The following is a 15,755-nucleotide window of genomic DNA, read 5'->3' on the forward strand; positions in this document are numbered from 1 at the left end:
AGACGAAATACATTATAATCATTGTGTTGTAGATGAGTTCTATTGTGCCAATTATTTATATATGTCTCTTATATTACCCCTAAATATACTCAACATCAGTATAATCAATATGATGCAAACATAAGGTTTACGACATATCACACACAAGGTAAAATAGTTTATAATAGATCTGCTAAGGTACGATTTACGACATATTTCAAATAATATAATGTAGTTCAGTTACATCTACTAACGTAGGTTTTACAACACATCACAGATAATTAAATTTACACTTCTATAACACTTCTATATGCCACACAAATCATCTCCTTCGATTTATACGCCACACAGGCCTTCGGCATCAGTATAGACTTCACACAGAATTTCTATATTGAGCATCACTACTTCAATTTATTCGCCACACAGGCCTTCGGCATCAATATAGACTTCACACAGAATTTCTATATTGAACATCACCACTTCAATTTATTCGCCACACAGGCCTTTGACATCAGTATAGACTTCACACAAAGTTTCTATACTGAATCTCATCACTTCATATTTTTCAATCAAACGCAAGATCTAACCTACCATTTTATGATTAATGGAATTAAACTGTCATATCTACATATCCATGTCAAACCTGTCATTTTAAAATTTTATAGTAATCCTACTATATACATATATCCATAAACTAGTATTATACCACATACTCACAATATCATACCATCACAATTTCAACAAACTCATATAAAATTATTTGTTAATTAATCTCATGTTACACAGTTATACATTAAAATATTCATTTAAGTAATCTGTATCCATCGGGAAAAAGTGCGTATTTCTAAAATCTGGTTCGATTGTTTTCCGAAAATTCTATTTAATTTTAAACATGCAATTTTTTTCTAAAATGGAGGCACACGAACCACCCTCTTGGTTATTTCCAAATATGTATAACACTCAAAAACGACCATGTCATACGCCCAAATCATACAAAAATTCAAATACGACGTATGCATATAATATACTCAAATTTAATCGGTTCAAAATCTTTAAAAAGCTGATATAATGTATTCCCCTTACCTGATCCCTAGAGAAATACTTGCAAGGATCCTAAGGTAGTGTCTGTGGCATTCGCACAAATCCTTATATTCATAAATTTTAACTTAGTTAATTAAATCTTGGAATAATTACTATCGCTCATACGCTCTCATTCACCGGTTAAATTCTAAAAATGCGGGTATGATTCACTTTTCATATTTAAATTGAATTTTTAACATATTTAAAAACACCAATATGATCAAACTTTCGCAGTTTAATCTTATCCTATGAATATTTCCAAAAATCTAATATAATCAAATCCTACAGTTTAATTTAATCCCAAAAATATTTCCAAAAATCTAATAAAATTCAATCCTACTGTTTAATTTAATCCTAGGAATATTTCAAAAAAATCTAATATAATTCAATCCTGCAGTTTAATTTAATCCCAGGAATATTTCCAAAAATCTAATATAATCAAATATTACAATTTAATAAATAAACCATAATTTTCATACCCATAAAATTATTTAGAAAACCATATAAATATTCCAATAATTATATACCATGATTTAATCGGGTGAATTTCTAAAATAACTGACATAATTTGTATTCTTTACCTTAGCCTGCCTAGGATCCCCAGATCAAAAATCTGTTCCGATTAAAATGACGAGAATTGAAGTTAGGACCCTATGGTGGTGTCTGATCGTCAATTTGACTGAAAATTTAAGAGAAATTGAGGAGAGAGAGAGGGGGGGGGGGAGTTTACCTCATCCCAAGAGTGGTGCCTACGATGCCCTAATCACGAATCCACTCCGGTTAAAATTTTGGTGGTCAAGAATGAAACACAGATGTATTTTTCGTTCTTCGATCGACACACATTTGACCGAAAAAATCGAGGCGGAGAGAGAGAGAGAGAGAGAGAAGGTGAGGAGAGAGAGAGACGAGAGAGAGAGAGTCTCTAGGAAAGAAATCTTTCAATTGAAAGATTGGATTGAATCTTTCCAAGGAAGATTCAATATATATATATACATATATATATCTTATTATATTATTTATTTATTTAATTCAGCTTAATAATTAATAATTATTCTTTTTTAGGCCGTTACAGTTTTTTTTACTTGTCTATGTTTAGCTCTCTCTCTCTCTCTCTCTCTCTCTCTCTCTATCTATCTCTCTCTCTCTCTCTCTATATATATATATATATAATCAATTTATTTTAAAACGGTCACAAGACTCGTTAAAAAATGGTCAAAAAATGGTAAGAAGAATAGTCAAAAAATGGGCATAAAAAGATGATTAACAACAACCATCAAAAACTATTTTCTAGAGATTAATAAAACTAAATAAAATAGTTAAATGACCATTAGAGGAGAGTAGTAAAAACCTTGAAATACCTTTACACAAAATACTAATAATCTCCCACTATTTCAAAAGATTAAAAGAACATCTAGGTTATCAATCAAAATGTAATGTATCATATCTAATGTCTTTTGGGTTATGAACTAGACTTAGAAAGCTAAGTTATAATACACAAAAATACAGTGAGACATTAAAACTCCATGAACCATAATTCCTATTGTAAGTCAAACACACTTATCATTTACATTATACTCTAAAGCTAAACCATTCAATGCGGGTTGATGCGATTAGGCCATGCACCTTTCCCGAATTTCACGAGTTCTTTAACAACCTTGCCTAAGATTACATAGGAGCATCCTTGTGATGACCCAAATTTTATATACCGGAAGACCTCAAATTGATTATACCAGAATACTGAATAACCTTATTATAACAATATTTCTATTATGCACAAATTTAATTCATCCTTAGAAATTCTAAAAATACAAGAATAACAAATTTAATATTCAATCAAAACCGCTCTTTCTAACCCCACCTATGCTTTCGTTACATTACTCTGATTTCGGCTATGCTTCTCAAGGTATCTGAAATGTTTAATGATAATTAGATAAGACACCTCTCAATAAGTAAGGACTAGATTAACATCAGTGTGTAGCTAGAATGAGGTTTACAGTATAATAATACATTTAATAATTTTACCTTAATAAAAACTGCATTTGAATAATTATGTATCAATTATGTAAAATTAAACATACTTTCCTTCAAATAATAGTTTAGGCCTAATAAATGGCCTTGATCACATAAATATATAAATATGTAAAAGACTCCCTTTTGGCATATGCATGTCATGTTTAACCCCCATGACCGGGTTGTGAGGTCTGAAAATACTTAGTTTGGTTGGCCGACCAAAGCTAAATCAAAATAGTATGTCTGTAAGTACAATTTGCCTATCACATCCTGGTATGAAAATAGGTGTGAACAACCCTACTCAAGCCAAATCAACAATCCGTCGTTAATACTTCCACAACAGTGTGATACCCCGTGAAAGAAAGGTTTGAAAAGGATTTGATGTTACTTCCCATATCAACAAGGTGCATCTTTCTTTTCGAGAGCCTTCCCACAAGAACTCCACAGTTAAGTGTGCTTGGCTTAGAGTAATCTTGGGATAGGTGATCTTTTGAAAAGTTTTCTTAGGAGGTGTGTGAGTGAGGACAAAACACACTGAAAAAAACACGTGTTAGTCTGCGGGGCCAGTCATTAGTCCGATAAGGCCCACCCCTTGTTATCTAGTCCAGGTCGAGAAGGAGAGACGTCGTGCTCCCTGACAGACTCAGGTTGGGGAGTTACAAAATGGTATTAGAGAAATTACCTAACCAAAAGTGTGATGAGATTCACATTGCCTGAGTTTGGAAATGTGGGTTCGTAGCGAGGGCATTGCGTTCTGTAAGTGGGGGAGAATGTGATACCCCATGGAAAAAAGGTTTGAAAATAATTAGATGTTACTACTTATATCAACAATGTGTACCTTTCTTTTCAGGAGTCTTCCCATAAGAACTCCATGGTTAAACGTGCTTAGTTTGGAGTAATCTTAGGATGGATGACCTTCTAGGAAGTTTTCTTAGGAAGTGTGTGAGTGAGGACAAAATACACTGAAAAGGACACGTATTGGTCTATGGGACCAGTCATTAGTCCGATAAAAGCGCGCCCCCTATTTTCTGGTCTAGGTCGAAGAGGAGAGACGCAGTACTTCCTGACAAACCTAGGTTGGGGAGTTACAAATAGTGTGACTGCACTCATATTCTTTTGTAACTACGGTACCGAGCATTCACCACATTTGAACCATCAGGGTTCTTAAAAAATATAAATATAATTTATACACTAAAAATATTATCATAATATCATCATTTTTCCCAGTCAACAATTGGTAAATAAATCTCATCAATATTCACAATCAAACATGTAATAGATATATCACCTTAAAAATCCCATCATTTTCCCAATATAAAATTTGTAATAATCCTTATCATTATTCCCAATCAACCACGAAATAAATATAATACCATAAAATTCAAACTTGCTCAATTATGTAATAAAATAAAATAAAATAAACTCATGACACACAATTTATATAATAATTATAATTCCATAACTTGTCTGTGAAATTCTTATATATATTTATATTCGGTAGATTTAAATAAAAACGCGGGTATGACCATCTCCCCATATTTAAATTTAATTTCTAATATATTTTGAAAAACGCAAATATGATCAAATCTCTGCAGTATAATTTAATTAAGGCATATGGATATAATTAAAATAAAAATAATCAATTTAAATTAGGAATATATTTAAAATAAAACCTGACATAATCTAGCACACTTATCCTAACTCTGGAGCGGTGCCTACGATGTGCAAAAGGCGAAATTTCCCCGGTTAAATCTTTGAAGAATGGAGCTGGGACCCGGGAATGATGTTCGTTCTTTAATTTGACCGAGAAATGGAAGAGAAATTGAGAGAGAGAGAGAGAGAGAGAGAGAGAGAGAGAGAGAGAGAGAGATTGCAGAGGGGGGGGGTTTCCTGAATGTTCAGGAAGTCCACTTCCTTTACATATATATATATTATTTAATTAATAATAATTATTACTTAATTAATTAATGTTAATTATTTTTTTTTTACACTTACATGTACATTAGTTTTGGGGTCGTCACAATCCCCACTCCACACTTATATAAGTGAAACCATCAAGTGTACACCACAATTAAGCACACCACCCATAAAGAGCTATGGAATTTATTAAGAGCAAATGCTCAACCTCACATATTGTAGTCTTACATTATCCTCAATCACCATATGAATAAGCATTCATAGATTCAACGATAGTGTATACTATATCAATGGATGACTTATTTTGTTACCCATATGAAATTTAGGATCTCCAACCATATAGGTTGGGTAATCATCACCTTTTTGACCTTCAATTATAAGCATAAGCCTCATTTCTCTCCATGAGTCACATGCTAGCTTTTTGACTTAATGGTTTAATCAGAGGATTTTCTAAATTCATCTCTAATCTTATATAATCTAGGGATGTTACTCCCTCAAAAGCATATGTTTAATAATATCATGTCTTAGGCGTATATAACTATTTTTCCCATTATATATTTCATTCTTTGCACGAGCTATTATAGCTTGGCAATAACAATGGATAGACACTAATGGAATTGGTTCCATCCATAAAGGGGATATCAGCTAGAAAATTTCTTAGCCACTCGACTAAGGTGTTTTTCCATCTTTAAGACAATAAACTCGAATTCCATGGTTGACTGAATTATAACAGTTTGTTTGGATGATTTTCAAGACATAGAACACTTCCTAGGGTAAAGAAAACCAATAGTGGACTTTATCTCATCTTAATCAAATATTTAGTTAGCATTATTGTAACCCTATAATATAGCAAAAAACCACTATACATGATACCATAGTTCATGGTAACTCTCAAATATTTTAATAGTCTTTTCAATGCATCCCAATAGTCTATGTTGGCCTAACAAGGCTTATGAATCTTATTTTGATGATAACAAATCAGGAAAACGCAACGTATTTGGTTAAGTGATGATGTTTCAAGATTCAAATATGCGAATACAAGATCAAGTGCTTACAAGTGTTATTGAAAGCTTATACTTCAAGAAAGAAAATCTTATAAAGCTATAAACTATTGAAGCTGGAAATCAAGGTGTACTTGAAGAAAAGAAGCTATACATGAAGACTTAGTGAATAGAAGTATTATAGTTGTTTAAAAGTCTCATGTCAGTACTTTGCATACGTTTCAATATAAGTGATTGAAGCTCTTAGGATTTAATATCAACTTAGAGACCTGATTTTGAAAACCCTAGAAAATATATTTTCAAAATCTCAATTCAATATTCCAAGTTTAAAAGCTAACAAGTTTTTGGAAACACATTTCTTAAATTCATAAAAATTGCAAGATCAGGCGACTGACCATGTCTAATCAGTTGACCGACACTTTTGAAAATCAAAGTTTTTGGAAAGTGATAACGTCAGGCGATTGACCATGTTTGATCAGGCGATTGACATTTTATGCTGATGAAAATTAAACAGACAGAATAGCATCAGGTGACTGAGCTCTTAGGATCAAGCGATTGACCCCATTCTGTGTTTGAAATTTTACTAATTTATAAAGGCATAGGCGACTGACCCCGATAGTTCAGTCGACTGACTTTCAATTATTTAAATTTAAAACAACGAGAGAATGTTTCCAAAATTAATTGCTTGGACCCCAAACAATGAGAAAACTTAGGAAACACACCAAGTAACTTAAGGAATACGAAAAATTAGTTTTTAAACTCTATAAATACAATTTGATTTCAAGAATTACACACCCAACAATCAATAGCAATCAACATCCAAGCTTACACTCGTACTATCAATGCTCTCTTACTGAATACACTTTACTAAAAGTTCATTGCCGAGTTCTTGTTGATCAATTCTCACCGTACTCTGAGTTTTCTACGAAGATTTCAATCTAAGAATAAATCCACGGTGATATATGTCTCAGCTTCAAAGTCTTTATATTGATAAACTGCTGAAGTATATTTTGATTTTAATTGTACTAATAAGCTCTTTTGAGAGTATTTCTTGTACACAAAATTGTTCTTGTATCTCTTGTTGTTTTTAACTGTTCAAGGGATTGAATCGTTGCCTAGTGAGAGGGGATTCTTGTTAAAGAGGGAACCCCACCTGAGAAGGAGAGAGGTTGTAACTTTGGCCTAATAAAGAAAGTAGGAATCCTCACAGTGGTTGCTTGGGGCAAGGACATAGGCCTTGGACCGAACCTTGTAAAATCCGGTGTCTCTCTCTTCCCTACTCTCTTTAATTTTTTGTATATATAAATTGCGTGGATGCTTACTTAATTGCTAAAAAGTAATTTTTTATTGGGAATTTCAGAAACCTTAATTAAAGTGAGCACGTTGATTGATAAATATCAAAGCTCATTAACTTATTGATTAGTTATATACTTAAATACATGTAACTTACTTGATATCAAAGTCTGAATTTTGGAAGTTTGCTGAAATTTCTATTTTGTTTCATATTGTGAAATAAACTTTACCTTGTTGATTGGATTGACATATTCAAAAGCTAAATTGAGTTCTGATTTTGAATTAAATTACTAAAAGGAATATTGATAAAGTTGCAAAGCGTTGTAAAATAAAATCTCTAAAATTTTATTCAAGTTGATCTTTTCATTCATAAAGATTTAATCTCAAATTGATTCTTAGTTGTACTTGTGATTGCAACTTAATTATACTTGTGTGATTGTTGAATCTAAAATAATTGGGAAAGACTTAATAAAAATATTTATAAAGAAAATTTTAAAACCCAATTCACTCCCCCCCCCCCCCCCTTTTTTCTCTTGGAGACCACCTTAGTTCTCAATTGGTATCAGAGTCTTAGGTTGTAGTAAATCTTAAATTAGAAGTTACATAAAAATCCCTATGACACAACTAGGAGTATCTCCCTTTGCTAAGGGTTAATTCTCATCTAGACCACTTATTTTTTGCGGTGTAAACTACACCTTTTGGAAACAAAGAATGAGAATTTATTTACAAACTATGGATTGGAAAGTATGGAAAGTTGTCACACATGGTGACCTTATCCCCACTAAAATCATGGATGGTAAAGAAATACCTAAAGAAGAAAAAGAGATGATCGGCAATGACCATAAGATGTTGCAAGTAAATTCAAGTGCTATGAATGCATTATATTGTGCTCTTGATGTAAATGAATTCAATAGGGTCATGGCATGTAAATCAGGTAAAGAAATCTAGGATAAACTTGAAGTAACCTATAAAGGTACTATTGATGTAAGAGATAATAGAATCGATATGCTCACTAGTGAGTATGAAGCTTTTAGGATGAATCCTGATGAGACCATTACTAGTATGTATACTAGGTTCACCTTCCACCAATTTGGGAACCTAAGACAACTGCAATAACAGAAGGAAGAAACTTGAAAAATACTTCCCTAGATGAAATGATAGGATCACTCCTCACTTATGAGATGGCGATAAATGAAAGAAATTCTGAGAATAATAATAAAAACAAGAAATCAATAGCTCTCAAGGCTGCTAAAGATAGCTATAGTGAAGAAGAAGAAAATGAATTAGACGATGATAATATAGCCTTCATCGCTAGAAGACTTGGAAAGTTTTTCAAAAAGAATAAGAAGTTCAATCGAAAGTTTAAAGGTTCAAAATTTGACAAAGGGGAGACAAGTAAAAAGGAAACAAAGAATAAATCCCCTACTTATTATAATTGTAAGAAGGTTGGGCATATTAAACCTGATTGTCCACAACTTAGGAAGGATGCTAAGAAGAAGAAGAAAAAGGCTATGAAAGCTACATGGGATGACTCAAGTTCAAGTGAATCGAAGGAGGAATCAAGTGATCAAGACATGGCGAACATTTGCTTCATGGCAGAAGATGATGATGTAAACTCCTATACTAGCTCATTAAAAGAATCTAGTGATGAGTCATGCAGTGATTCGTGTGATAGTATGCCTTCATATGGAGAAATGCAAGCTAAACTATTTTCTCAACATAAAAGGTTCATAAGAGTATCTAAAAGAAAAATAGTCTTAAAAGAACAAAATGAAAAGTTAAGAAACCAAATAGAAACCTCAAAATCTGCTTAAAAAAAAGACTCACACATTGATGATCTTATAAAGAAAATAAATGAAATGTCTCAAGACTTGGTAAAGTTACAAGTGAATGGTGAAAGCAAGAAGGACTTAGAAATAAGCAACCTTAAAAGTAAAATTGAGGATAAAGACAAAACCATCTACAATTTTACAAAAGGAAAGGAAAACTTTAAAAAGCTGGTTGGTACTCAAAGAATGTCACTAGACAAAAAAGGAATTTGATACAATAGAGTTAAAAACAAAAGGAAAAAGAAACTTTACATAGGGTACTTTGTAAAGGAATCAAAATACTATGCTTGCTCATCATCCACTAATGCTTATAAACACACTACTTGCTTCTTGTGCAAGAAAAAGGGACACATAAAGTTTGAATGTCCATTCAAAGGAAAAATGTTAAAATCAAGAAAGTATCAAGAGTCAAAACAAAAAATAAATCTGAAATAAAAGGACCTAAGAAGGTTTTGTCACGCCCCGAACCCGCGAGTGGGTCCCAGGTGTGAATTTAGTAACCCAACCTGTCTCTGTATCAATTAAAACATACATGATACAATATACAAAGAGGGTCCGACCCCGTGGGGTGAACAGATGTCCCATTTACATACACATAAACATCCATACTCATCAAGATACGAAGCGGAATACGGTCTTTCTATACAGAAACGGTACCATACCAGAGTCTATGTCATACAAGCATATACATCCCTATGAATACCATATATACTACGGGCGTCTACAAAATCCATCATGACAACCCGGTTACAAAACTCATACCTATCAGGCACTAGTAGTAGCTAAACGACACCCCTCGCTTCCGGATGCTAGGATGCTAGTTTCGACTACCCAAAAGACATGAAAAACATTTGTATATATTCAGGGTAAGACACCTCTCAGTAAGGGAGAAAACATGTTATATCAGTGTGTGGCATACCAGTGTTATTTTACATACTTCATAACACTATTAAAATACGATACAGTTCGAAACATTTCCATATATTTTTATACATATACTTACAATTCCATATAGTTCCATACATTTCCATGCAGTTCCAGTATTTTCAAAAAAATCATTCCAGTACATACGATACCCAAAACATACGGTCAGTGTCGTCTCACTAGTTCGCAACTACACAAGGTCACCTCGTCTCACAGCGATTACATTGCTACATACGCAACTACGTTGTGGCGACCTAGGCCCAATAGTGATTACATTGCTCCATACACAACTACACAAGGTCACCTAGTCTCACATCGATTACATTGCTACATATGCAACTACAATGCGACGACTCAGGCCCAATAGTGATTACATTGCTACATATGCAACTACACAAGGTCACCTAGTCTCACAGCGATTACATTACTACACATGCAACTACGAAGTGACGACTCAGGCCCATAGTGATTACATTGCCACATACGCAACTACACAAGGTCACCCAGTCTCACCGGGATTACATTGCCACATGCACAACTACGCTACGATGACTCAGACCCACGGTGATTACATTGCTACATACGGTGTAGAACACACCCTTCGGTGACCAGCCGGAGCATACTGGTGATATTTCACACCCCGGATATAGAGCCGGCCACTCTCGCCCATGATAGTTAACCGATACATGGTTGTTTTACAAATCCCTGGAATCATTTTGGAACTCACATTCCTATACATTTTAGTGTACGGTAATAAGCCGCCACATAGTTGTTTTACAAATACCTGGAACAAATACATACAACCATACATACCACACTTATTTGGTTTACGGCAAATCATATCATTTACAATTTCAAGTATACAGTTTATGCAAATATGGATAACAGTCATCTTAATAATACAGTTTAAACAAAACAAAAAGTTTTCCAAACAAAGTAGAGATGATACCCGAAATCCCCAACTTTTTCTGAAAACTGTAACCCGAAAATCCTGCATTTTTACCCGATAGATTTCCCAAAATAAGTAGTCAAATCATAGATACGATTGTAGCCTATAAGCTTACCGATCTTGATTTCGAAAATAAACTGATATAAAGAGAATCCCCTTACCTTAACTCGAATTCCAACTACGAACTCTACGGTCCCCAAAACTATGAACCAAGACTCCAAAACCTACAAACCACGGTACAGTACATGCTTACAATCCGTACTACTACACATATACTGAATCAGAAATGAAAATTGAGCCTTACCTCGATTTTAACCTAAAACCCGAAAAGCTCCAAAACGAGATTTCGATTCGCTAGAAACGTAGAGAATCCTTTCTTGATCCTCGCAGTATCGTTGGATTTACGAACCGGGCAACAATTGGCAAACAAAACTAGAGAGAGAGAGAGTGTGTAGGGAGAGTTCTAGAGAGAGAGAGAGAGAGCGTTTAGGAAACTTAGCCCCAAAGCAACCCCAAAATATCCTTATAAAGACCTTTGACTCGGGAGATTTCGTTGACGAATTGGTGTTTCTCGTCGACGAGGTCTTTAGGGATTTCGTCGACGAAACGAAAATTTCGTCGACGAATCCTGATATTTCCAACTTTCGCCTCTCGGCTTTTCCTCATCGACGAACCTCTGAATTTCGTCGACGAGAAGCCTTCTACCTTCGTCGACGAATTATGGCCTCATCGACGAAGTCTACAGAGTTCCATTTTTACCCCTCTTTTACATAATAAATCCATATATCACGGTTCGGGTTCTTATAGGTTTGGGTACTAAAAAGTAACACCTTGAATCCTTCTTGTAGGTATGCTTTAGGACCACTCCATTAAAAGACAAATGGTGCTTGGATAGTGGGTGTTCAAGACACATTACAAGAAATAAGTTCAAGTTCACCACAATAATGCTTAAGGATGGTGGATATGTCACCTTCGGAGACAATGCCAAAGGAAAAATAATTGGTATCGGTAAAGTAGGTAAAGAACCACACTTCACCATTGATGATGTTTTACTAGTAGTTGGGTTAAAGCACAATTTACTTAGCTTTAGTCAATTAAGTGACAAAGGCTTTGATGTAATCTTTAAACAAGACAAATGCATAGCTAAAAATTGAGAAAATCATGATATCTTATTCATGGCAAATAGAGTTAATAACATGTATTGTATAAACCTTGAAAACCTAATATCTCAAGAAATCACATTCTTAATAGCTATGATAGAAGCAAGCTGGTTGTGGCACAGAAGACTAGGACATGCAAGTATGAAATTACTTTCTAAATTAACTAAAAAGAACTTAGTCAAAGGACTACCTAGTACTAAGTTTGTAAAAGACAAAATCTGCGATGCATGCCAACTTGGAAAGCAAATTAAAACTAGCTTCGAAAGAAAGAAACATATTTCCACTAGTAGGCCCTTAGAACTCATCCACTTAGATTTATTTGGCCTTGTCATTACACTTCTTTTGTTGTCTTCATACTACTCATGAGAATTAAGCTCGAACAATAGTCCATGAACTAAGTCTATTTCTAGGGGTGACTTAGCTTTCACATCTTGAGTAGGCAACAAGACCTAAATTTCTATCTCCCTACTAGATGTTACCTCTAGGCTAACAAGTCAAAAACATAGACTAGTGTGCAAAGAATATCCAGAAAAAAGGAAAGTTGAGTTTCATGAACTCTGAGTTGATGTCAAAAATTCAAAAGAACGATAAATGGCTCAATAGTACCTCACAAAGTGTCATAGTCACCATCGGCGCTCTCTCAATGCTCACAAGGAACCTTAAGTGCGACAAGTCACGTGAACGTGTATTTTCAACCTCATGAGATACCATGTAACTACAATAGTTTATATAGCCAAATTAACACGAGTGTACTACTAATCAATTCTTCATGGAGTTACAAAATCATATAAAGAGAAACTTCACATAAATGACTTAAGTGTGTAATTCTTAGGTTATATGCAAGTATGTGAAGGGTATAAGTCAGTGTTAATCATGGCATACGTCATCTTTCTTTCTTACTTTTTTTTTTATTAATTAATATAAAACCCAGCAAGTAGACGTGTACAGTGTCACATGCAAATTGTCACCCCTCCTAACTAAAGTGGAACATTATCCTCAATGTGAAAGCATAAAGGAAATAGAAAAACTGTGCACGAGTGAACAAACTAATAAAAAATCACTACCACTAATGCAACAGAAAAAGAAAGGAGAAATGCAAATAAAAATAAATAAAACAAAAAGAAAAAAAATGAAAAAGAAAAACAGTAAGATAGAAAGGTTAGAGGACTCCCTTAGGGTCTTCTAGAAGCAAGACCTCTTTATTTGGATCGAAGGGGGTTGTAAGAAGCTTGGGTTGTTGTTCATCGACCATGGAACTGTTATCGTTCGTTGGATCCATAAGTTCTACTGCATCGTGGGAATGGATGGGTTCAACGATGTACGAGCGACCCCATCAGGACCGCAATTTCCAAGGGAATAAATATAGTCTAAAGTTGCAGAGAAGATCTTGCTGATTTAGGAAAAATTGTTTATCTTTGATTGTATGCAGTAGCTTCATCCACTTCTTCAATAAGTGAGTCTTGTCATAAAATTTCCTCTTGGGTTCTTTAAGCTCACACACCCGCAACTTTCTCAAACCTATGACATTATCAAGTCAAAAGTTAATCTGTTTTATAACCCATAATGCATAATGCTGAATCTTAACAAGTACATAACATGCCTTACCGTAAATCAACCTGTAGGGAGTCATCCCTGAAATTTTCTTGAATGCAGTTCGGTAGGCCCAGAGCGCATCAACTAATTTCTTAAACTAGGCTTTTCAATTAGGACAACCCGTCTTCTCAAGTATGATCTTGATCTCTGCAAAGAACTTACGCTTATCCTGCGTTATCCCATGTTCTGGCATTCGATCGGTGGCAAGGTATTTCACTATATCATCAAACCCAGGGCCGCATAATGTGTCGGTGATAGGATCGATGATGTCTAACATCGTCAACTCCGACAGTCTCCATCACGCATCACGGACTGGTATTGCATCTATCTCTATGAACTGCCCCTCTAATTCAAGTACTCTCTAATCAAGAGAACTTTTTCATCAAATATCTCAATTTACTCGGGAGCTTCAGGCTGCTACATATCCAAAACCACAAAGTCCACTGAGTAATAAAATTTTTTAACCTGTACTAACACATCTTCAATAACACCTCATGGAACTTTTAGTGATCTATCTGCCAATTGTAGCATTATAGGTGTTTTCTTCAAATCACCTAAACCTAACTGCTCACATATCGAATATGGGAGCAAGTTCACACTACTCCCCAAATCAAGTAAAGCTCTCCCAAGACGAGATTCACCAATCATGATAGAAATAGTGGGAGAACCAGAATCTCTGAGTTTCTGCGGAGTTTGACTTAATATCAACGCGCTAACTTGCTCAGTCAAGAAAGTCTTTTTCTTCACGTTCAGTTTCTTTTTTACTGTGCATAGGTCTTTCAAAAATTTTGCATATGCAAGGGCTTTTTGTATGGCATCCAAAAGTGGAACGTTGATCTTCACCTGTTTGAATATTTCTTGAATTTATGTATGATACTTATTTTTTTGACCAGATGTCAACAGCTGAGGATAGGGTACCATAGGTTGATACTCCTTAACAGTTTCATCCTCCTTATTATCTGACTTCTTTGAACTTGAGCTTGCTTCATTTTTTTTTTTTTTTGCTTTATCTGTCTCGGTCGTCACTTCAGGAGTTGGAGTAATTGCTTGTTTATTAGTGGGCATTTCAAGATGGGCAACTTCTTTTCTGCTTCTCAAGGTAATAACCGCCTTTGCCGTTTCAATGGAATCCCTAGAAATAGTATGCACTGGTTGCTGTTGTTGTTGATAGACCTGGGGATTAGGCTGTAGCTTTGCATGAAATTTCCCTTTTTCTAAGGTATTTAGCTGAATACTTTTCTTATTCATGGTATCTCTCAGTTCACTAAAGGTTTGATTACTCTGATTGTTGGCCGTGGTGTGAATCTGCATGAATTGCTAAAACATGTTCGCTATCTGTGTCATGCTATCATCAAGAGATTTCTTTGATGGGATAGGAGCTAAATTTGGTTGAAATCCCGGAGGTGCATAGCTCTAAGAAATCTATTGCGGTTGATACTGTGATTGAGGAGCTGCAACTGGATGATATAGCGACTGTGGAGGTGGTGCATAAGATTGAGGAACTTGCTAATATTGTGAGGATGATGGACCAGACTGATCATTCCTCCATGAGAGGTTCAAGTGATTCATCCATCCAAGATTATAAGTGTTCGAGGATAGCTAATTCAAAGATTTGTTGACCCAATTCGCTGATTGTACCCGATCATATCTACTCTTCTGCCAAACTGGTAGTAAACAACAATCCTGAATCCTGTGGTATGAGGTCTCACAGATAGAGCAATCCCCAGCTTTCACTTTTTCTGATTTCATAACCTTTAGTTTCTTAGACAGCACAGCAACAAGAGCCTCTAGACTAGTTTTCTTTTTGATCTCGTATCCGCCTCCACCATTGATCACTCTGAGAGGTTGTGCTGCTATTGGTGCCCGTTCATTTCATGTGTTCCATTGTTGAGCACTCTCAACTAAGTAATCGAATAATGATAAAGCTTCATCCGGTTCCTTGCTGAAGAACTCCCCTTTGCGCATGGTTTGGATAAACTGTTTACATACAGGGGTTAAAATAGTATAAAAATAATTCACT

This window comes from Malania oleifera, chromosome 9 (assembly GCF_029873635.1).
Source record: "Malania oleifera isolate guangnan ecotype guangnan chromosome 9, ASM2987363v1, whole genome shotgun sequence".
Taxonomy (NCBI): Eukaryota; Viridiplantae; Streptophyta; class Magnoliopsida; order Santalales; family Ximeniaceae; genus Malania; species Malania oleifera.